Source organism: Scyliorhinus torazame, chromosome 1 (assembly GCF_047496885.1).
Source record: "Scyliorhinus torazame isolate Kashiwa2021f chromosome 1, sScyTor2.1, whole genome shotgun sequence".
Taxonomy (NCBI): Eukaryota; Metazoa; Chordata; class Chondrichthyes; order Carcharhiniformes; family Scyliorhinidae; genus Scyliorhinus; species Scyliorhinus torazame.
In genome coordinates, this window is record NC_092707.1 from 187,919,636 (window position 1) to 187,945,388 (window position 25,753).

The 25,753-nt window shown below is 48.2% G+C and overlaps 1 protein-coding gene across 1 annotated transcript in view; it reads right to left on the minus strand.

Moving 5' to 3' along the window:
• The window catches only part of LOC140418834 (CUB and sushi domain-containing protein 1-like), a 573,350-nt gene that overhangs the window by 388,505 nt on the left and 159,092 nt on the right, over window positions 1-25,753 (minus strand). The window lies entirely within an intron of this gene.

Genomic DNA, 25,753 nt, shown 5'->3' on the forward strand with positions numbered 1-25,753 from the left:
CAGCAGGCCACTTCCACTTCTGCTGTAACATTTGGGATCCAACTAGACGTAGCATTTGGGCCAGTAAGGCCAGAAAGTTAATTGTATCATGTGAGTGTCCCTTTAAGAATGTTTTTTGTCTTATCACATGGCTTCAGTGATGCCATTGTGTGGGTGGAGCTGGGTTGTGGCTGTGTGAGCTGTTTTTACTTTCTCTTTCAGTTTTGGCTGTTGTGGACTCAGGTAGAGAACAGAAGTGTTTTGGCCTGTCTCTCCCTGTTTTCATTTTTTAAATATGTGCTCCAGTAAAAAAAAACATTGATTATAGCCACCTGCTATTTTGGTAACTTAAAAGATATAGTTTGCTTTCCGGAAGAGTTTAAACCTGCTGGTGAGATGAGGTCAGAATCTCAGGAAAAAAACAGTCTTACTTGAGTGAGAATGCAGAGTGCTGGGCCACGCCCTTGAAATGGCCCTTTTGGTTTCTGAGATTTTGTTTTTGAATTGGAACAGTTAAGGGAAAATTCATTAAGTGTTACACATAGATTACTATAGCTGTGGGGAATCTATATGTTCGTAATTGATAAAAATTCTTGCTGTGTGTGTTCATACAAATGTTAACTAAATTCTTAGAATAAAGCTTGTTTTTGATTAAAGTGTCGAGGGAGACTGTTAAATCACACCTAATGGGAAGGCTCTTGTACTCATCCTAACCAAATTCAAGAAAAGGTTATAGATCAGGTAAACTCCATAATACACTTTGGAGTTTCTAAATCCTGGCCCATAACAGTTGGCACGGGTGTAGGGCACAAATCTGCACATACGTTGTCACATTAAACACCTGTTCACATTGATACAAATGGATGTGAGGGCTGAGCTGGTCTTGTATGTACACGGAGGGGTTGCAGGGAGAGGGGGTGGGGGGTGGGGGGGGGGATGCAGTGTCTGTGCCCCGGGCCAGTTCCCCCCCCCCCCCCCCCCCCCCCCCACGCTGCCAGGTTATTGAATGTAGATGTGCATGATGCACAGTTCATGGTCACATATCAGCTGCACATTCATCAAGTGAAACCCCTGTTGGTTTGTGTAGAACGGCCTCTCATCTGTAGATGTTCCAGGGGGACATATGCCCCGGGTCCAAGGGGTGACCGATGGCAGCAAACCCCGCTGCCCAGGCATCCTGGTGGGCTCTGTCCACATTGAAATGGGTGTATTGAGCTGCCTGGACATATAGGGCCTCCGTGACGATGTGGATGCACCTGTGCACCAAGGTCGGTGAGATCCCGGACAGGCCCCCACTCAGAGCCTGGAAGGACCCCGTGGCATAAAAGTTCAGGACGACCATAACCTTGATGGCCACCGGGAGTGGGTGCCCTCCCCCAAACCCACAAGGTATCAGGTGTGCCATGATCTGCAAGATATGTTGCACTGTGTCCCTGCTCATCTTCGAATGGTTTCAGTTGGTCCTCGAATGACAGGCAATGCCGTTACACACGAGGCCTCATGCGGCACCTCCTTTGCACCTCCTCGGCCTGTTGGCTGGGCCATCCTGGGCGGCTGCCTCTCATCCCTCAGGGGCACGCTCCACTGCCGCATGCTCCACTGCTACAGCTTTCTCCTTCTCGAGCAGCTCCAGCTCGTACAGCCGCAGGGCATCTCCCAGGGCTGCGGCAACTAAGACAAAGGCCACCATTGTTTGTTGAATTCCAATATCTATTGTCTGCAGGGGGTGAAAGGCCGACATGTTGGGATGGTGCGTACCCAACCACATTCACTTGGGTTACACAGTGGCCCCGGTTGGCACTGCGGGTTCCATCCCCACATGTCCACCACCGATCCCTGTACCCCTGGCCCCATCGGTGCCTGGCACCATGGAGGCCTATGGCCCTGGCGCCTGTCCATGATGCCAGGGGTACCATCGGCCGGCACTGCCGTTGCCAGTGGAACATTCCGTGGCCCCCACCCGGCACCCCCATAGGGGCTTCATTGGGCGTTGCACTGTGTGGGCTGCCTGATGCCCCACTGGTGGGTGACGGCAAGGTGGGGGGGGGGGGGGGGGGGGCGTATGATGGAGGGACTGGAGAATCCCACCTATTGTGTTTAAACTTAGGTAGGTCATGTGATTTGAGTGGGATAAGGATGATGCGGTTAATGGGATGAGCCAGGTCTATCGAAGACAATTATTGGTTAGTTGGGCTGGAAGCAGTGAGTTGAACAGCACCATTTGTAGAAGGCTGTCAGATTCAACATTAATGTGATGGACAGGGATCTGCAAATTGTTTACTGACAGGATCGGTCTCTCTCTTCAAGCAGTCTTTTAAAAGAACACTTTATCCAAAGGCCAGCAAGTAATCCTGTGTTTGCTAACTTTTTTTCTAAGTGGTTTTTGACCTGGATGGGATTTGCTTGATTGAAGGTATCAGTTCGAAGTTACGGTGTTTCCTTTTAATTTATTGTTAGAATTATAAAATTCCTACAGTGCAGAAGGAGGCTATTTGGCCCATCGAGTCTATGCTGACCCACTAAAGCCCACCCCCCCATCCTATCCCCCGTAACCCTACCTAACCTTCTGAACACTAACGGGCAATTTAGCATGGCCAATCCACCTAACCTACACATCTTTGGACTGTGGGAAGAAACCGGAGCACCCAGAGGAAACCCACGCAGACACAGGGAGAAAGTGCAAACTCCACACAGTCACCCAAGACCAGAATTGAACCTGGGTCCCTGGAGCTGTGAGGCAGAAGGCTGAACCACCGTGCCACAGTGCAGCCCCCTATGAGCATTGTTTAACTGGTAACTGAGCAATATTTCTGCGCTGTTCAGGTCACTTAAATCTGTGTTCAAAATACTTTTTTAAAAAAGAACCATATCCCTATTTTTATGTGGAATCATTCCTTGAGGGAAGTAGCCCTTTCCTCATTTTACAAATATCAAAAAGGTTTTGGGGTTCTTGTCCAGTATCCTCAAAAATGTTGGGGTATGCTCCAGGATCGTAATAGGTATAAATTTATACCCAAATCTGTTTGAATGTTTTAGAAGCACAAAGGATCTGTCAGGGTGTTTTTAAATATGCATGTCTGCCAATGGGAATTTTAAAGGTGTACAGCTTTGAAGAGGCTTGATCTAATTGCAGGTTGTGTTATATCACAGGGGGGTTGGGGGGGGGGGGGTGTGTAAGGGTTCGATGGGGAGGTAGTCAGGCAGTAGGTGGTTATCAGGTCGGGTCAGATGTAGTCAAGGGGGATCAACAGTAGCCATAATTTGGTCAACTGCAATCATTTTTACTGGACTGTCTCTACGGTTTGCATTGGAAACACCTAATTTTAAGAACTTACTCAAGCCCTTGATGGCAGCATATGCTCACTCATCACTTATCAGTTTGGTTGTCATCTCAATATCACTGATCTAATGGTTTGATTCTTTGACTTTCTTTATCACACCAATTTTCTCCATTCAGTCCAGCTCATCACAAACTTCATCATGAAGTGTCAGTAACAATTTCCTTGGTGAATGCATGACTGATTCCTAAATGACATCTGCCAGACTGGGATGTGCAAGTGGTGGGAGAGTCAAGGAGAGGGAAAAACTGAATTGACCTTGTCCTCAGCAAGCGACATGTCACAGATTCATCTTTCCTTGACAGTATTTTTAGGAGTGATCACGCAGAATCCTTACAAAGACCAAATATTCTCATCTCGCAGCGCAAGTCTCACTTGATGTTTACTAACAATCTAATTCAATGAGAAGCAGACCATGCCTGAACCAACACCAGACATACATAAATATTGGGCAGAAAGCTGGTGAAGCTACAACACAGGACAACATGCATTTGAAATAGTGGAAGAGTTTGCAATTCAACAACGTATCAGATCTAAGCTCTGCAGTCCTGTCACATCCAGCTATGAATAGTGGTGTGCAACGAACAACAAATACCCCATCCCCAGTGAAGGGGAAGCCCAGCGCATCAGTGCAAAAGACAAGGCTGAAGCATTTCCAATCATCTTCATCTCGAAATGCCGAACGATTGATTGATCTTAGCCTCTTCCGCAGGTGCACAACAACTCAGGTGCCTGTATTCAGCCAATTTAATTCAATCCACATGATATCAAAATACAGCTGAACACTGTACACTGTAAAGACAATAGATCCTGACAACATTACAAATTGTCTTCCAGAATCAGTCATGCTCTGAACCTATCTACCTGACAATGTGGAACATTGCCCACATACACCCAGCCCACAAAAAGTTGGACAAATGCAATCCAGCCAATTATTGCCCCATCAGACCACTTTCAATCATCAGCAAAATGATGAAGAGGATGGTTGACAGTGGTATTAATCAATATGGATTAACTTAGCAACAACTTGCTCAGTTTGGTTTCCATCACAGCCACTTGACTCCAGACTACATTAGTCCAATGTGGACAAATTAGCTGAATTCCAGAAGTGAGGCAAAACTCATTGCTCTTGACATCAAGGCAGCATTTGGCCAATTGTTGCAACAATGATCCCCAACAACTTGAAGCCAACGGCAATCGTGGGAAAACGTCCAAAGGTTGGAGTCATGCATAATACAATGGAAGATGGTTACGGTTGTCAGAGGTGCATCATTTCAATCTCAAGACACTGCTGCACATGTTCATCAGAGTCCAAGGCTCAAAGATCTTCAGCTGCTTAGTTATTGGCCTTTTGCCCATTATAAGGTCATAATCTCCAACATTATATTGTTGAATTTTGTATTTAATTACATAGAATTTACAGTGCAGAAGGAGGCCATTCGGCCCATCAAGTCTGCATCGGCTCTTGGGAAGAGCACTCCATTTAAACCCTCCACCCTGTCCCCATAACCCAGTAACCCCACCCAACCTTTTTGGATACTAAGGGAAATTTATCATGGCCAATCCACCTAACCTGCACATCTTTGGACTGTGGGAGGAAACCGGAGCACCAGGAGGAAACCCACGGCGACACGGGGAGAATGTGCAGACTCCGCAAAGACAGTGACCAATGCCGGAATCGAACGTGGGACCCTGGAGCTGTGAAGCAACTGTGCTAACCACTGTGCTACCGTGGTTAGCACAGGCAACATCATCTCTTACCTGAATCTAAGCCATTGACATTAATTTATTTTACTTTCTTGTTTTCCCCCCAAGAGGAATTTTATTTTATATTATTTTCTTGTCCAATAACGCATACTTTAACAAATTGGTTTCATATTTTACACCACATTCACATTTGACATTTTTTTCTCTCATGATTTAACACAGTAATTACAATTCGTGATCTGTCTTGACCAGCCCAATGTGATTTCTTTCTACCCAATGTATGAAGTGACAGTTCTACATGACCAATACTGGGGTTATAACTGCATTTACTATCTTCTGCTGCTTGTGAAGAAAAAAGTCAATTTATTTCTGTCAATCTGATGTATTTTCTCTGAATAATCTGGTTCTGACTCGTTCATCTATTACTGTGATTGCAATTCTGTCTGCAACAACGCTGTTCATGGGGGAATCCGTACGCAAGACTTAACCATTTTGGAAATCTATTTCATATTGATCATTGCTTCCTTCTTGAGCTTAGTTGTTGAGCATATGTTTTTCATGCGCAATGTTCTGGTTAGTTATGACATTTACCAGGCTGATTCCTGGGATGGCAGGACTGTCAAATGAAGAGAGACTAAATCAGTTTGGATTATATTCATTGGAGTTCAGAAGAGTGAGAGGGGATCTCACAGAAACTTACAAAATTCTAACAGTATTAGACAGGATAGCTTCAAAAGAATGTTTCCAATGTTGGGGGTGTCTAGAACTTGGGGTCATAGTTTGACAATAAGGTGTAAACCTTTTCGTACTGAGGTGAGGAGAAATTCTTCACCAGGCAGTGGTGAATCTGGAATTCGCTACCACAGAAAGTAGTTGAGGCCACAATGTTGTGTCATTTCAAGAAGGAACTAGATATAACTCTTGGGGCTAAAGGGATTAAGGGATTTGGGGGAAAGGCGGGATCAGAAAATTGAATTTGATGATCAGCAATGATCATAATGAATGGCCAGAGCAGGTTCAAAGTGTTGAATGGCCTCCTCCTGCTTCTATTTTTGATGTTTCTATGTATTTTAACTCAAATTTGCTAATAATATTTTGAAATAAGATTGATATGTTTTACTGGCACCTTAGAAAGTAAAATATCATCCTGTTTATCGTGCAGGCTTCCTGTTGCTGCTGCAAAGAAATAATGCTTCCATTTATCTTCAGCTTCTGTAATATTTATCGGCTCATCACAAAACGTTCGAGGACTTGTAAACATTTATTTCTGATACCATGACCAGAGTTATCTGAGTCCTTTGGAGATGGATAGGGAGGCAGGAGGGTTGGCAAAAATACATCTTGTGGGGGAGTTTGACATCTTCCCACTCCCACACAATTTGCCGACATGGGAAGGGTGCACCCAACACCACATGGGGACACTGCCCAGTGAAATGTAGAGGGCTCGCAGTGGGTTTTACCGGTGGGACTCTAGTGCCATCCTTCATGAACACTCCAGGAACTATGGTGGGGCTCCCCTTAGGAATGCCTTCCCACGAGATTTCTGGTGACGACAATGTGCTGAGCAGTCGCACGTCAGGTGGCTCTCATCCCCTGGATCAGAAAAATAGCTACTTTTTAACAAAAACTCACCAGAAAATGCTGATACTCATTCCCCAATCCTTAGAAAGACAGGGGAAAGGGGGAACAACCGAGGGCTGTAGTAGCCAAACTGCTACAGTACCAGGACCGAGTGAAAATCCTGCGCTGGGTCAGACAGTCCAAGAACTGCAGCTGGGAAGGACACAAAATAAGAATATACCAGGACATTGGGGCTGAACTGGCCAAGCACCAGGCTGAATTTAACAGGGTGAAGGCAGCACTGTATTGGAGCGGCGTACACTTTGGTATGCTGTACGCAGCAAAGCTCTGGGTCACACACCAAGGCAAGGACCACTTTTTCACAGCACCTGCTGAGGCAGACAAGTTCATCGTGGAGTGCGGATTCAAGCAGCGCCAGCAGGGGAAGCGATAAAGGGCCACGGCAAGGAACGACAACATGGCGACGAGCCAACGTGCGGGAGAATGTCGCCTCGCTCGAGAGAATGAGTGCAGCGAAAAAGGGAAGGTGGAATGGCAAGCGAGAGTATAGGCTAAGACAGGGAAAGAACAGGCAGGAATTACAGAGTGCGAACGAGGGGAAATCGAGGCAGTAACTCCGGGGAGGGGGGTCACCACACTTGCGGGAAAGCTAGCACTGGGAGGAAGAGAGCTGGGGGAAGGGGGGCAGAGGGGAGGGAGCACGAGGAACGGGGGATAGGGAGGGAAGGGGGAACTGGTGAGGGAAGGGGACTGGGAAAGGTGATAAAACAGGACAAGAGCGAGAGCGGCGATATGGCTACAAAGGGCCGCAACCAGAGGCATGGAGCAAGGAAGCACGGTAGCACGGGCAGCACGGTAGTACAAGTGGCTAGCACTGTGGCTTCACAGCGCCAGGGTCCCAGGTTTGATTCCCTGCTGGGTCACTGTCTGTGCAGAGTCTGCACATTCTCCCCATGTCTGCGTGGGTTTCGTCCGGGTGCTCCGGTTTCCTCCCACAGTCCAAAGACATGCAGGTTAGGTGGATTGGCCATGCTAAATTGCCCTTAGTGTCCAAAAAGGTTAGGAGGGGTTATTGGGTTACGGGGATAGGGTGGATGTGAGGGCTTAAGTGGGTCGGTTCAGATTCGATGGGCCGAATGGCCTCCTTCTGCACTGTATATTCTATGTTCTATGTTCTATGAAGCAGTGCAAGTAGCCATCTAGTACGGTCTCTGGGCGAAGGGAGATCCCAGTGTGCAGGGGCTTACCCACGTGCCGGACGCACAGTTGGCAGCCATGTTGGGCGCCCCCTGGACAAAAAAAGCCTTGGAGTGCAGGGGCATATCCACATGGCAGACGCCTTGTTGACGGCCATGTTGGGTGCCTTATGGACAAAGGGAAACCCCGGAACGCAGGGACCCGACCGCATGGGGAGAGCAGTGACAGCGGCCATCTTGGACGGCCCCCTAACAAAGGGAAATCCCGGAGTGCAGGGGCACGTCCACCATGTAAGTATGGTTAATCCCACAGGAGTGGGGAGACAGAAGCCCCCCACCAGGATAGTCACCTGGAACGTCAGGGGACTTAACGGCCCAGTGAAAGGATCAATAGTCTTCACCACATAACAAGCATGAAAGCCGACATCGTCTTCCTCCAAAAGACACACCTGAGAGAGCAGGACTGACTGCAGGTAAGGAAGGGTTGGGTAGGACAGACCTACATTTCTGTTACGGGTCGAGGGCCAGGTGGGTGGCAATACTGATCAATAAAAGGATGATGTTTAAGGTGACAAAGATGGTTACAGAACCAGCGGGACGGTACGTCATGGTCAGCGGGACCCTGGACAGGCACAGGTAGCACTCGTTAACGTGTACGCTCCCAACTGGGATGACACAAAATTCATTAAAAACACCATGACGGAAATCCCTGACATAGCGACGCACTGACTGATCATGGGGAGGATTTTAACTGTGTACAGGACCCAAGGACAGACAGCTTGAACCCCAAAACAGGGAAGACCTCGAACATTGCAAAGGGACACAGTCACTTTATGGAGCAGATGGGGGCAGTGGACCCCTGGATGCTCACCCACCCAGAGGAGAAAGAGTTCTCATTTTTCTTCCCAGTGCACAACGTATACTCTAGGATCGACTTCTTTGTGGTGGGGATATCGGTGCTTCCAGGGCTGATCAAAGAGGTATACTCCACAATCGTAATATCAGACCACGCTCCACATTACATGGATGTGAAGTTGGAGTCAGGCAGTGCCCAATGCCTCACATGGAGGTTGGACACTGCACTAATAACCGACAAGATCTTCAGTGAGAGAGTATCATAGGCCACAGCTGTATATACAAAAACAATCAAAACAGGGAAGTCTCATCCTCCACGTTCTGGGAAGCGCTAAAGGCCGTGATTAGAGTGGACATTATTGCCTTTAAAGCGGGAAGAGATAGGGAGGAGAGAGTGGCTAGGCAGTAGTTGGTTGACTCCATACTGGAGGTAGACCGTAAATACTCCGAGGCCCTGAGCGTAGAGCTCCGGGCAGAGAGGAAGCAGCTAGAAATGGACTTTGACCTGCTCTCCACGAGGAAAGTGGTACACCAGTCTGCCAGGCACAGGGGATCCTAGACGGGCAGCACGGTAGCATTGTGGATAGCACAATTGCTTCACAGCGCCAGGGTCCCAGGTTCGATTCCGGCTTGGGTCACTGTCTGTGCGGAGTCTACACATCCTCCCCGTGTGTGCGTGGGTTTCCTCCGGGTGCTCCGGTTTCCTCCCACAGTCCAAAGATGTGCAGGTTAGGTGGATTGGCTATGATAAATTGCCCTTAGTGTCCAAAATTGCGCTTAGTGTTGGGTGGGGTTACTGGGTTATGGGGATAGGGTGGAGGTGTTGACCTTGGGTAGGATGCTCTTTCCAAGAGCCGGTGCAGACTCGATGGGCCAAATGGCCTCCTTCTGCACTGTAAATTCTATGAATGAATACAGAGACAAAGCCAGCCGCCTGCTGGCACACCAGCTGAGAAAGCAGGCAGCCACTAGAGAGATTGCGTAAATTAGAGACAACGCAGGCACATTGGAAACAAACCCAGACAAGATTGACAAAACCTTCAAGGCCTTTTACCGGGGGCTGTACACCTCAGAGCCCCCATCAGGGGACTCGGGGATGAAACAGTTCCTCGATGGACTGGACATGCCGGTTGTTGGGACATGCCAGTTGTGGGCCTGGAAGCACTGCTAAAACTGGGAGAGATCATGGATAGCATTAGCTCCATGCAGGCGGGGAAGGTGCCAGGACCAGACGGGTTCACGGCAAACTTCTACAAAACATTTGTGACAGTCCTGGTCCCGTACCTGCGGGAAATGTTCACAGATTCGTTGGTGAGGGGCACACTGCCACCTACGCTAGCACAAGCTTCAATCTCACTAATACCCAAGAAAGACAAAGACCCAATGGAGTACGGTTCGTACAGACCCATCTCACTGCTAAACATAGACACCAAAATACTGGCCAAGGTCCTAGCCAAAAGGCTGGAGAAATGTGTAACAGAGGTGGTCGCAGAGGATCAAACGGGCTTTGTCAAAGATAGACAGCTAATATCGAACATCAAGCGCCTGCTAAACAAGATCATGACAACTGTCCGGGGAGAGAACACCAGAGGTGATCGTCTCTCTGGACGCAGAAAAGACCTTCAAGAGAGGTACTGGAGCCGTTCGGGCTTGGAACAGGGTTCACCTCCTATGTGAAGCTCCTGTACAACGCTCCCATGGCGAGCACATGGACAAACAACACCAGTTCCCAGTACTTCCAGCTGCACAGCAGCACCAGACAGGGATGCCCGTTGTCCCGACTGCTGTTTTCCCTAGCGATCGAAACACTAGCGATCGCACTCAGAACAGCAAAGAACTGGAGGAGGATCCAAAGAGGAGGCAGAGAGCACAGAGTCATGCTCTATGTGGATGACCTGCTCCTCTACATCTCGGACTCACAAAGCAGCATGGAAGGAATCATCACGCTCCTGAAAGAGTTTGATGCCTTCTCGGGCTACAAATTCAACATGAGCAAAAGCGAGATTTTCCCAGTGAACCCGCAAGGGGGAGGGGCAGCACAGGTGGAACTGTCATTTAAACATGCCCAACATAAGTTCCGCTACCCGGGGATCCAAACCACTCATGACTAGATGGGGGTTCGTAAATGGAAGCTGACCAGTCTGACAGAGGAAGTAAAGAAAGACCTGCAGAGATGGAACATACTCCCACTCTCCCTCGTGGGCAGAGTGCAGACGATCAAAATGAACGTGCTGCCCAAGTACCTCTTCCTACTTCGATCCAGCCCAATCTATATCCCCAAGGCCATTTTCAATTCACTGGACAAATTAATCATGGTGCTTGTATGGGGGCGGGGGAGATTGCTGGGATCCCAAAGAAGGTCCTACAGAAAACAAAGTCCGGGGGTTGGGTCTAGCCCTCCCAAACTTACAGTACTACCACTGTGACAGCAGAAAGAGTGATGGGATGGATAAAGGAGCCAGAAGCTGAGTGGGTGCATGCGGAGGAGGCCTCCTGCAGGAGGGACCTCGCTCTGGGTCCTTGCCATGACGGCACTCCCATCCCCACCCAAAAACACTCCAGCACCCCAGTGGTGGTAGTCACCCTCCAGACCTGGAACCAGCTACGGCAACAATTCTGCCTGACCAAAATGGCCTTCAACACCCCCATTTGCAATAACCAGAGGTTCACGCCAGCACTCTCTGACGCCACCTTTATAAGGTGGAGACAGGATGGGGGACACTGACAGTCAAAACCATACACCGACGGCAGGGTCATAGCATTGGACGAACTGACAGAGAGATTCCAGCTGGCTAAGGGCAACAAACTCAAGGGCAGCTTAAAAACTTCCTACGGAAGGAGACAAGGACTTACCCGCAACCACTGCGACGGACACTACTAGAAGAACTAGTGGACGCAGACATTCTAGGTAGAGGGAACTGTAGTAACATGGACGAACGGCTGATAGAGAGGGCCGACACTGTAGTAGACGTGAGGAGGAAGAAATGGGAGGAAGACTTGGGGTTCAAAATAAGGTGGGGACTCTGGAGTGAAGCACTACATCGAGTCAACTCCACCTCCACGTGCGCAAGACTCAACCTATCGCAACTAAAGGTGATACATAGAGCCCACTTAACAAGAACTGAATGAATGGGTTCTTCCCAGAGGTGGAGGACCGATGTGAACGGTGCCAAGGAGGCCCGCCAACCATGCCGACATGTTCTAGTCTTGTCCCAGACTTACCGGGTACTGGACAGCCTTCTTCGAGGCAATGCCCAAAGTGGTAGGGGTGAGGGTGGAGCCATACCCGAAAGTGGCACTCTTCGGGGTATCAGACCAGCCAGAGCTCTTCATGGGGAGGAGGGTGGACGCCCTAGCCTTTGCCTCCCTGATCGCCCACCATAGAATTCTGCTTGGCTGGCGGTCAGCAGCACCACCTAAAGCTGCAGACTGGCTGTCTGACCTATCAGAATTTCTCCAAATGGAGAAAATCAAATTCGCCATCCGAGGGTCGGAAGTTGGTTTCCTCAAAATATGGGAGCCATTCACCCGACTGTTCCGGGCCAATAAACAAACAAACAAATAAACAAGTAGCCAAGGGAAAGTAGCGAGGACATGATAGAAGAGAGGGAAGGGAGGGAGGACCAAGGTGGTGGGAATTGTGGGGGTGGGGGGGTGGAGCAAGAGGGAGTAGCCAAACCCAGCAGGAAAGAAAGGGGAGTAGCAGAGAAGAAGGGGATGGGAGGGGAGGGGGTATGAAGGGGGGTAGGGAAGGGGGAGGATGACGGAAGGAGGTCAACAGAGGGGAGCCAGAAGGGAGGAAGGAGGAGGGAACGCAAACTGGGGGGAGAATGCAGGAAACGGCATTGACTGCAACAAGCACAGCAAGGCGCAAGAGAGAAAGAAGGGACAAGACGAAGGAACGACAGAGGCCGAGGCTGAGGCAAATGGGCAAAAACAAAAAACTGACTGTCGTGTTGGGTGTTCTGCTGCACAAATGATCCAACACGGCTGTAGATGGTACAACTCTGTTTTATTGTCTTAACAACGGTTACAACTAGCTGCTGGCTTGGGTACGTGCTTCACCAGCTAACCTGTGGACCCAGCCCTATCACTATCTTAGTGAGGCACTCAGCACATGGACTCTGTCTGAGTGGCACGCTGTGAGCTCTGTGCTCTGATCTATATCCTGGTAGAATGAGCAGGAACTGTGGTGTTCCTTGTTTTATGGTGCGTGTGCTCTCACTGGTGATTGGCTGCGATGTTATGTGTGTGCTGGTTGGTCCAACTGCCTGTCCATCAGTGTGTGTGTGATTGCACCATGATATGCTGATGTGGATATCATGACACTGACCAAAAGATGCAAGTGACATCAGGGGCATTACCCAGGTGCCCCTTCCACCCAGTTTTGTTTTGTTTGTTTTGAATAAAAAAATAGAGAAGGGGGGGAGAACCCCCCCCCCCCCCCCCGCTTTTCTACTATGTGTTCTGAAATTTGTTTTGTTGCTTCCTCATTTTTTATCTGTGTGTACATTTGTAAGTATAATCACGTTTAAAACCCAACAAAAACATTTGTTTTTAGAAAAGAAATGCTTTCCCTCACAGCCACCAGTGCTCAGCGATCCCACTCCCCAATCTTCAGAGCCTGCCTGCCTGGTACACAGCACGTTCACATCCCCTTTACCTGACTTTGAGGGTGACTGGCACTTGAGGCACCCTCTCCCTGGATCTGAAGCCTCAGTACTGACTGCCACAAATGGTGCCCCTGCTGAAGCTGTCGGCCCTCTGATAGGACCAGCAGCTCATGGGGGTGCATTATATTTGATAGGACATCAGCCCTGGCAGAAGGCTTTTAATTGGGCGCCATCGACAATATGCTGCCCTATGATTCGGCCGTCATTCAGTGCTAAACGGCATCCTGGTTAGTTTCCGGGCCTCAAGAGAACCCAACGCAGACATATTTAAATGAGCCTAATCTCGTTAGATCTCGCGAGCTGTTCCGATCATCGCAAATCTTGCGAGAGGCCTCTCAGGAGATTTGACAGCCTTGTGACGTCACTGAGACAGGCACGACGAGGCAATTAGATTGTGCCCTTTGTATTCGCTGCTACCGAGTATCATTAATGACATGAGAGAGAGGCTCCAGTTTTGTTGAATATCTTCATTTCCCCAAACATGATGAGATAAAAATGTACTTTGCGTTGTGAAGTTAACAGTGAGCTGGTTCATGTAAAATATCGTGAACTGGAACAAATATCATCAACATTGCAGTTTGACTGACCAGCAAAATTGTCAATACATTGGGCAGGATTCTCCATCCCACCAGCCGACCAATGGGGTTTCGCATTGTGGGCAGCCCCACGCTATCAGGAAATCCCCAGGGGTGGATGCACAACGGAAAATCCCACCAGCGGAGAATCCAGCCCATTGTCTTTTCGAATCTAGTGTAAATGTATTCTACCTGTTGGAGACCCATCGATTTGAACCTGCTGTTGCAGTGCTTTTGGTGAATTGATGGAATCTACCCATTAAAATATAGAACCCTACAATACATTAATTATAAAGCAGTGCTCATCCCTTGTTGCTGTTTACCATCCCTTGGATTGATGTGTTATCACTGGCTAGCTGCCGTTGGGAACTGCCTGAAAATGAAACATGCAATAAGATTGGGTTCACAGGAAATAAACATCAGGGCGGGGATTCTCCCCTACCCGGCGGGGCGGGGGTCCCGTTGGGATGGAATGGCGGGAACCATTCTGGCGTCGGGCCGCCCCAAAGGTGCGGATTTCTCCGCACCTTTAGGGGCAAAGCCCTCACCTTGAGGGGCTAGGCCCGCGCGGGAGTGGTTGGCGCACTGCCGGCCGGTGGGAAAGGCCTTTGGCGCCACGCCAGCCGGGGCCGAAGGGACTTCGCCGGCCGGCGGAAGTCCAAGCATGCGCGGGAGCGTCAGCAGCTGCTGACATATCATCCCCACGCATGCGCAGGGGGGGTTCACTTCCGCATCGGCCATCGCGGAGGCTATGGCCAAGGCGGAAGGAAAAGAGTGCCCCCCACGGCACAGGCCCGCCTGCGGATCGGTGGGCCGCGACCGCGGGCCAGGCCATCGTGAGGGCACCCTCCGGGACCAGATAGCCCCGCACCCCCCCCCAGGACCCCGGAGCCCGCCCGCGTCGCCAGACCAGCCGGTAAGGGAGGTGGTTTGATTCACGCCGGCGGGACTGGCATGACAGCAGTGGGACTTCGGTCCATCGCGGGCCGGAGAATCGCCGGGGGTGGGCCCGCCGACCGGCATGGCGCAATTCCCGCCTCCGCCGATCCTGAGTCCAAGGGCACCAACGCAAAAAATGGCACCAAGGGAACCAAGATCCCCCAGCTTGCCTCCAAAAAGTCCCCAGTGGAGGAAGACAGCACTTCAACAGGTGAGGAGACTGAGCCCAACCCTGGCAAAGAGAAGCCAGGATTTAAGCTCTTCAAGGGGGGCGGGATTCACGACGGCCCCCCAGCGATTCTCCGACCCGGCGGGGTGTCGGGGAATCCCGCCCCAGGTCAGGAAATGAAAAGAGGACCATGAGAGTGAAAAGAAGCTAACAAAATAAAAAACAAGATGCAACAAGCTAAAATAAAAACCAACATGGCTACTGATAAGTTGTGCTTAGATTTTGAACCAATTGTGGACCTGGTTTTGAATTCGTTTTTCACTATCAGTAAACTAAAGCGAGGGAGGAATATGGAGGAAGAGAGATGGAGCGAGGATGATCGAAGAAGAGAGAAAGGGAGGGAAGGAGGGTGTGGTAGGGAGAGAAAGAGCGGGAGGGAGAGCAAGACGATTAAACAAGAAGAAACACGAAAAATAGAAAAAATTAAATAAGAAAACAAAATGAAAAAGAAATGAAGAAAGGCGGATAAAGGAAACAAAGAAACCATTTGCAGCATGTTATCCAATGACGTGCACAGAGCTCCTAAGATTCTAAGGTTAACAAAGATATAGAAGGGTGTCCCTGACAGACAGGCCCTGATAGGCTGCATGTTAAATACGCTATTGTTAACTGAGATGAAAAACAGCCTCAAATGAATTCAAGTTATTTTTTCCTGCAGTGTTTCTTATTCTCCAAGCTGTGCTTGTGTTAAAGCTGCCATGGCGTTTCGCAGCCAACTGTGCAAGATCCTGCTTAAATACAATTCAGTTGAGGAATGCATTGGGTTTTTTTGCTTGTTCTTTTCCACCAGATGAATTTTCAAAGCACATACTTCTCTACTGAGAGTGCAGTTTCATATATTATTTCTTATATCGGCTGCTGAACGCATTCAGAGACACAGTCCAATAGTATTTCAAGCCCTTGGTGAAAATGAAACATGCATCAACACTGAGACCCATTAACAGAGACCTTGGCCGGGATTCTCCGAGCCTCTGCGCCGAAATCGCACTCGGCGCGGGGGCGGAGAATGGGCGTCAAAAACGAGATCGGTTCCCGGAGAATCGCCACTAATCACGCGCCCGTGGTCAACGCGGCGCTGGTCGGGGGCCATTCCCCGCGGCGTTTCTCCGCCGACAACTGGCCGAGTTCCCGCCGGTGTGGTTCTAACATGGTTCCACCCGGTGGGTACTCGGAGTGGTGGCTGCGAGCTGAGTCCCCGGCTGCCCTGGTGGGGGGCAGGGTGATCCTTCACCGGGGGGAGGGGCCTCCAAGACAGCCAGGCTCACGATCAGGGACCACCGATAGGCGGGCGTGCACGATCTCGGGGGGGGGGGATCTATATTGTAGGGGCCGATCCGCTGTGTGGATCCGTAGGCGGCCGCCTCGTGCATGTGCGAAACCCCGGCCAGAAGTGCAGGGCCCCATATCAGCAGCCGGAGCACTCCGGCCCCTGCTGGACCCCTTCAGGTAAGTGAATCACTAGGCTATGGGTCCCGTTGTCGCTGGCGTAAAACGCTCCGATGTTTAAGCAAGCATAAACACTTAGCCCCCGGTTTGGAGAATCCCGCCTATTGTTAATGCCATTCAATCAGTGCTATTGCAAAGGGTCCCTAACTGAAGTGGTCAGTCAGGCAGGTTGACCCCTCAGTCTTGCATACTCTATTTCTGCTCCCCATGAACTGAACAGATTCACCCCATCATTGACGGAGTCAGGAGCAATGTACAAGATGCTGTCACTCATGCTGTTGCACAGTCAGGGCTCTGTTCACCAAACCTTGCCTTTGCATGGGGCTGCCAGGCACATGCTGCTTGTTTTCTACCGCAGCTCATGAAGGGAAAGGCAAGCACAAGAGAGAATGGAATCAAAGGTCCTGCTGATAACCTTAGATGATGAGGGGTGAGAAGAGGCATGGGTCAGTTGGGCAAAATGGCCTACTTTTGTGCTGTGCAATGCATGTGTTCTATGAATTAACCAGAAATTGTCTCAAGTAAACACATTCTTGTGCTAGAACTGAATTTTATAAAACACAAGTATATAATAATAATAATCGCTTATTGTCACAAGTAGGCTTTCAATGAAGTTACTGTGAAAAGCCCCTAGTCGCCACATTCCGGTGCCTGTTCAGGGAGGCCGGTGCGGGAATTGAACCCGCGCTGCTGCCTTGTTCTGTATTAAAGCCAGCTATTTAGCCCAATGTGCTAAACCAGCCCATATATACAGCCTGGATTTTTCTCTCAGTTGTGAAGAAACGGCATTCACCGTTCACGTTGCTGAGCTGGACACAAATATTTCTCGGGCTTTTCTGCAGATTATCTCTAATCTGGTGTTTATTTTCAGTGCAGTACCTCCAACAAGGAATCTGTAGCATGTGTACCCAGAGAAAACAACAGCAACATTCTTCAATCAGATTGAAGAATCCTCACTGAGACACACAGAATCAAACAAGGAAGTGTAAAGCAGGAACTATAAATTAGATTTAAAGTACAAAAAGTACAAAGAAGATCAGGAAATAACCTGGAGAGATAAGAGCAACAGACAGAAAAAGGTTTTTAAAAAATCTCAACACAAATTTTCTTCTGAAAGAATGAGACTCGATACTTGTAAACATATACTTCAGGCCAAAGAGATTGTTCAGCAGTTACTGTATCATTAAAACTTACTTACTTCAGAATGCAACACGGCTAACATTCTTAGAGAAGGGCACTGAATTTCTAATTTGGGGCGTGATCCTTGTGATCGACCCAGATCAGATGAAAGTTACCCAACTACCTTTCTACAATTTTTCAGGGCCGTCTACAGATAGAAGTTCTTCCAATCTCATATGGTGAAACACATCTCTGAGGGAGCAGCAGAAGATGAAGCCATGCCTGTTATACTCCTTGCCTTTTCCTACAAGATAGCCAGATATGTAGTGTTGACAAAGAATATAAGAATAAAGGGCGGGATTCTCCGACGCCCCACCAGGTCGGAGCATCCCCGGAGGGCGGCACGAATCCCGCCCCGCCACCGCGACGCCATCTGCCGTATTCTCCGGCGCCGTTTTTCGGGCGGCGGCGGGATTCACACCACGCTGGTCGGGGACTGTAGGGAGCGCCCCCCCCCCCCGGCGATTCTCTGGGCCCCAATGGGCCGAGCGGCCATCTGTTTTTGGCCAGTCCCACCGGCATGAATCACTCAACTCACGTACCGGCGGGACCCGGCAGGTAAGTCGGCGGGGGCAATCCCGGGGAGCGCCCCCATGGTGGCTTGGCCCGCGATCGGGACCCACCGATCTGCGGGCGGGCTTATTAAGTGGGGGCACTTCTTCCTTCCGCGCCGGACCCTGTAGGGTTATGCCATGGCCGGCGTGGAAAAGAGAACCCCCCGCGCATGCGACAAAATACGACGGCCAGTCTGTGCATATGCGAACTCGCCCTTCAGCGCCGGCTGGAGCGGCGCCAACCCCTCCGGTGTCCACCTAGCCCCTGAAAATGCGGAGAATTCTGCACTTTCGGGGGCTGTTGGCGCCGGAGTGGTTGGCGCCGGTTCTCCCGCCGGCGTGGGGACTTAGTCCCCTGTAAGGAGAATCCCGGCCAAGACGTTAGAATTAAAACAAATTTATTTTACCATCCTAAACTTGATTAGGTTTGCACACTTTACTGAGTAACACTAAACTAATAATACTGAATCTGTAGAACAGTAATCAATATTCTATCTAATATTCTATCTAACTATTAAACTACAATATGACTTGACCTCATGCTATGTCTCCACAATCAATTCTCTCTCTGCTCTCATCAGCTTCTCATCATATTCTCCCAGAATTCGTAGAGATGCTGTCTTATATACAATGAATTAGTAATGCAAACTAGTGTTTGATTTACCCATAGTTTCAGATGTTTACCCTTTACTAAACTGGCACTATAAATATCATTACATCCCCTTTTTTTTCTAGACTTTTCTCATGACTAAAAGAAAAAAACGTATCACATTGTTACAGAATACATTGATATATATATTAAATTAACAAGTGAGTAAGAAAAATAATTAATCAAACAGTTCTTTTGTGATTCTTCACAAGTTAAGTCTGTCTGGTTTCTTTCTTATTCTGTACGCCCAACTCAATCCAGTAAGTGGAGTGGTAGAAGTCATGAAGGTCTTCTGGTAGTCATCTGGTATCTTGGAAGATGTTATGGTAGTACAAAATAGGCTTTCAGTCAGTTGAAGACCAGGAGATAACGTACTGGAAGATTGAACTTTCAGAAGTGCTCTGCGATTTCTTCGAACAATCGAACTGTCATTCGGCTTAATGATGTATGAACGAGGTGCTGCTTGACATATGACCTTAGCAAGAGCGGACCATCCTCCAGCAGGAATACGAATCCTCACTCGATCACCTGGATTCAGTTGTTCCAGTGGGGTCGCATGTTGATTGTAGTATTTCTCCTGAATGCTTTGTTGATTTGAATTATCTTGATGACTGGCTGAAGATCTGGATCAGGAAGTCTAATGCATGGAAGAGTTGAACGTAATGTTCTGTTCATCAATAGTTGAGCAGGAGATAAACCAGTTGCAAGAGGAGTAGCTCTGTAATTTAGTAAAGCGAGGTACATGTCAGAATCAGAATCAAGAGAGTTTTTTGAAAAGTTGTTTCACGATGTGAACCCCTTTTTCAACCTTTCCATTTGATTATGGATGGAGAGGATTTGAAGTTATGTGAGCAAAATTATATGCTTTAGCAAAATCTGTCCATTCATAACTATCAAAACAAGGTCTTGTGGTCTGTCATGACATTTCACGATATCCCATGTCGAGCAAAACATTTATTTCTTAGCCTTGATCACGGATTTTGCAGTTAAGTCAGGCAGTTTGGTTACTTTAGGATAGTTTGAGAAATAATCAATGATTAGAATATAATCACGACCATGAAAATGAAATAAGTCGATGCCAAATTGTGACAGAGTCTTTTCAAGATCATGAGGTAGAAGTGTTTCTTTACTTTGAGTTGATTGTTTGCGTTGCCATGTTTCGCATTCAAGAATCAGGTTGTTATGCCCATGTTGATGCCTGTCCAATATACTGACTGTCTCACTCTTCATTTGCATTTCTCTATGCCTAGATGACCTTCATGTATTTTCTGTAGTATCTTGGGTCTGAGTGTCATAGGAATAACTGCACAATCGAGACAGATTAGAAAACCATCTACAACAGTGAGTTCAGATTGGATGTTTCTCAATTTGGAACAGTGGGCGAGATTCTCCGACCCCCCCGCCGGGTCGGAGAATCGCAGGGGGCTGTCGTGAATCCCACCCCCGCCGGTTGCCGAATTCTCCACCACCGGATATTCGGCGGGGGCGGGAATCACGCCGTGCCGGTTGGCGGGCCCCCCCCCGCGATTCTCCTGCCTGGGTGGGCCGAAGTCCCGCCGCTAAAATGCCTGTCCCGCCGGCGTAGATTAAACCACCTACCTTACCGGCGGGACAAGGCGGCACAGGCGGGCTCCGGGGTCCTGGGGGGGGCGTGGGGCGATCTGGCCCTGGAGGGGTGCCCCCACGGTGGCCTGGCCCGTGATCGGGGCCCACCGATCCGCGGGTGGGCCTGTGCTGTGGGGGCACTCTTTCCCTTCCGCCTTCGCCACGGTCTCCACCATGGCGAAGGCGGAAGAGACTCCCTCCACTGCGCATGCGCGGGAATGCCGTCAGCGGCCGTTAATGCTCCCGCGCATGCACCGCCCGGAGATGTCATTTCCGTGCCAGCTGGCGGGGCACCAAAGGCCTTTTCCGCCAGCTGGCGGGGCAGAAATTAGTCCGGCGCCGGCCTAGCCCCTCAAGGTTAGGGCTCGGCCCCCAAAGATGCGGAGCATTCCGCACCTTTGTGGCGGCGCGATGCCCGACTGATTTGCGCCATTTTGCGTGCCAGTCGGCGGACATCGCGCCGTCTCCGGAGAATTTCACCCAGTGTCCTTTAGGCTAACCATTGTTCAAATGGTAAATGACACGTTGCAACCTTTTCACCTTTGTTTGCCTCATCTCTTTCTTTCAATAAATTTAGAGGACCCAATTATTTTTTCTCCAATTAAGGGGCAATTTAGCGTGGCCAATCGACCTCACCTGCACATCTTTGTGTTGTGGGGATGAAACCCATGCAGACATGGGGAGAATGTGCAAACTCCACACGGACAGTGACCCAGGGCCGAGATTCGAACCCGGGTCCTCAGCGCAGCAGTCCCAGTGCTAACCACTGCGTCACATGCCGCCCCCCCCCCCCCCCCCCCATTTGTCTCATCACTGATGAGTTTGAGTTTGTCATCCGAAGCAGGAAGGGTTTCAGCTCGAAGCTGCACTTGAGCTTCAATGTGCTGAATGGACACTGGTGGTCGTTCGTCTGAGTTGATAGAATGAGATAATGCATCAGCAATTATCAAATCTTTGCTGGAGAATAGCCAAGTTGAAAATCATATTGTCATAACTTCATAAGAATACGCAGTAGTCTAGGAGTCATGTCATTCAAATCTTTGTGAATGATGTGAACACGTGCTCGGTGATCAGTTTCGACCTTGAATGTTGGTAGGCCAGAGATATAGTTGTGAAACTTGAGAATTCCAGTAAATAAGCCGGAACATTCTTTTTCTATCTGGGCATACCTTTGCCCAGCGGATGACATCGATTGCGATTCATAAGCAACAGATGTCCACAAAGAACCATCATCTCTTTGTAGAGGAACTGCTCCAATTCCACTTTGACTTGCATCCGTTGAGATTTTTGATGCTCTTTCAGGGTCAAAGAAGGAAAGAACAGGTGCGGTAGTCAATGTTGACTTTAGATCCATCCATTTTGTGCGGTGCTCATCAGTCCATGAAAACGTGCTAGATTTCTTGATGAGGTGACGCAAAGCTGTAGTTCTTGAAGAGAGGTTTGGAACGAACTTTCCAAGGAAATTTATAAAGCCTAGGAATCTCAACATTGCTTTCTTGTCCTCTGGGACTGTCAGAATTCAGAATTTACAGTGCAGAAGGAGGCCATTCGGCCCATCGAGACTGCACCAGCTCTTGGAAAGAGCACCCTACCCAAGCCCATACCTCCACCCTATTCCCATAACCCAATAACCCCACCCAACACCAAGGGTAATTTTGGACACTAAGGGCAATTTTGTATGGTCAATCCACCTAACCTGCGCATCTTTGGACTGTGGGAGGAAACCAGAGCACCCGGAGGAAACTCACGCACACACGGGGAGAATGTGCAGACTCCGCACAGACAGTGACCCAAGCCGGGAATCGAACCTGGGACTCTGGAGCTGTGAAGCAATTCTGCTAACCACTATGCTACCGTGCTGCCCATCTTCTGTATGGCAGCAATCTTGTCGTCGTCAGGTTGCACCCATGTTCTGAGATTTGATCACCCAGGAATTTTAAAATTGAGATACCAAAATTGCATTTGGCTCTGTTTAGCTTAAAATCAAATTTGTGTATCCTCTGGAAGACTTGCAATAGTCTTGCATTGTGCTCTTCACGTTTAGATGACCAGACAATGATATCATCTACGTAAACTCGTACTCCATCGATGTCTTCAGTCATTTGTTCCATTGCACGATGAAATATTTCCGGTGCTGAAATTATAACAAATGACATTCTGTTGAAACAGTATCGACCAAACGGTGTGTTGAATGTACACAATTTCTTGCTTATGTCATCTAGCTGAATTTGCCAAAATCCTTTGGAGGCATCCAGTTGAGAGAAAATCTTTGCATTTGCCATTTCGCTGGGAATCTCTTCACGCTTTGGTATTGGATAACGTTTACGCTTTATATTCTTTTGGATCGAGACAGATTCTCAATTCTCCAGGTGGTTTCTTCACGCACACCGTCAAACTGACCCAATCAGTCGATGCTGTAATCTTGGAGATGATGCCAAGTTTCTGCATGCATGCAAGTTCTTGCTTTAATCTTTCACAGAGTCTCGTCTTTGAAGTCTGAGTTGCATGCCAGTTCTTTGTTAGAGTCTATCTAATCTATCTGAATTACTCGAGCAATATCCTGGTACCATGTTATATTCCTTTCCTTTTCCTCCAAGATAGCCAGATATAGTGTTGACAAAGAATATAAAAATAAGAAGTTTGAATCAAAACAAATTTATTTTACACTACTGAGCTTGATTAGGTCGCTTTACTGAGTAACAGACACTAAACTAATAATACTGAATCTGCAGTACAGTAATCAATATTCTATCTAACTATTAAACTACAATATGACTTGACCTCATGCTATGTCTCTACAATCAATTCTCAGTCTGCTCTCATCAGCTTCTCATCATGTACTCCCAGAATTCCTCGAGGTGCTGTCTCATATACAATGAATTAATAATGCCATCTAGTGTTTAATTTACGCATAGTTTCAGATGTTAACCCTTTAGTACACTGGCACTTTACACATCATTACAATGTCCTTTTTTTTACGGCACTTGCTTCCATATTCCAGTAAGCACAGAGTTTGAAAGTCCAAAGCCTCTTTGAGAAGTTACAGCAGTGAGTTATGTATGGAAGATAAGTGGCTGGCAGTGTTAGATGGAAAGTGGGTGGGAGGCTATAGCCGGGTAGTCAGGGGGATAACGATGTCGTGGGCATAGCCAGGAAGTTAGGGGTAGTCAAGCTGACAGGGTAGTTGGAGCATCAGTGGGTAGTCAGAGGGCGGGATCTACCGGCCTCGTTGCACCCAAAAAGAATCACGGTGTGGCTTGTAGATGCTGGGTGATCCTACTTCCGGAATCTACTTGGCTTGCCACGCCTCATGAGATCTAATGCATATCAGTGTGCCCTCCGTAGAATCATAGAAGGAGGCCATTCGGCCCATTGATTTGCATCGACTCGCCGAAAGAGCACCATATCTTGGCCCATTCCCCTGCCCTATCCCTGTAACCCCACCTAACCTACACATCCTTGGACACCACCCACATACCCGACAAGGACCCTCTCCCCCATGTCGGTATATTTACCTCTGCACCTCTGCTGGGTTCTGTTCACCAGGTACACGCGGTCGGGTCCTGTCATGATTCATGTCGGTTTGCCCTCACGCTGACATGGATGCAGGGGGGGGGGGTGTCTAAATGCCAGACAGGTATATTCAATTGGATGTAAAAGAGGATCTCAACATTTAATGTTGTTTCCCTGTTATGTCATTTGTGGGATTGGGGGTGGGGACAATTGAATGGGCAGGTCCCGCTGGCATAAAAGCCATTTTGGCTCTTCTGCTTGATTCTCCACCCATCTGCCATCTCCGACCCCCTGTTAACAGGGGCATGAAATCATCACCTTTATTCCTGTTTCTGTCTCTAATTTAGGATTTTTCCTTCTCTGTTGTCTGATCAATTTTGTTTTGAACCTTCTTTGTTTCATTAATTAAATACACCGACCATGATGGGCATGATGTTTCCAAGCTCCCAGATATGCATGTCAACAGTACTGTGTCATTGTCAATTAGCATTTCAAACAACTTGTGGTGCGATCAGGAGGGTGAGGAATAAAGTCCAGTCACAATGCCATTAAAGGGATTTCTGTGCCATCATTTGAAAAGTAATTAGCAATGATACAGCACCTTTATAACGCGTCAGGATATCCCAAAGCACCTTTGTTATGGGTCCGGGTTTACAGAATGCCAAAGTGTTTCATGAAGTTCAACCGACCCACAACTTTTAATAGATTGTGGTGTGGGAAGCACATGGCGTACTCTCCAGGTGTGGTACAGCAATTATGGACAAATGGTTTTTAAAACAAAACAATGTTTATTCTATGAACTCAATTTAACCTTTTAAAAACAAACATTGAATATCTTAACACCCATTACTTCAAAGATAACCCCAAAGGACTACAACACTAAATAATCCTTGAAACTGTTCCTTTAAACATCCAAAAGACTTCACCTTCAAAAACAGACATGAGGTTACATTCAATATATTTATCGTCTTTGGATTTGCAGACATCCACAGACCAGCTCTGTGTTTTCTTCCTGCAACACTCAGCAACACACACAGACACTCTCAGCTTTCTCCTCAAACTGAAACCAAAAGCCGAAGTGAACTCAGCTCCCCCCACCCTCTGACATCACTTCAGTAATATGATCAGCTCCATTTCTTAAAGGTACATTGCTCAAACATCCATTTCTTAAAGGTATTCTCACATGACACCACTCCCCAAGAAAACAAAAAAAAATATCAACTTCAAGATGGTTTAATTTTTCACCTTTGCACCATCAACTAAGAAATGCACACAGTAAAAACACTTTACCGGTTCAAAACAAACAACACACGCAAACAGGTACAATAATATAGTCCATTTCTTCCCCCATTCATCTTCCTCCAACTGAAATCCTTCTCAATTGACAGTCTTTTTGAACAATAAAGTCTCTGCACGATCCATCCATTCCTCTACGCCTCGGCACTTCTCGTTAAAGTTAGATACTTCAGTTTATATCTGAACACAGATTCCCTTGCAATTCTCCAATACAGGAGCATTGGTTACCACAGCATTCAGGCAGTCAAATGCCTATTGAAAGTCCGCTGTCCACTGAAATTTTTGACGTTTTATCAGCAAGTCCATCTGTGGAGCAACCACGTGACAAATCTTTTGCACAAAGTTTCGATCAAATCCAGTTATGCCAAGAAATCGCATCACTTCCCTTCGTCTTGAGGGTATTGAAAACTCCTCAAGGAAAGTGATTCAGGCTTTTCCA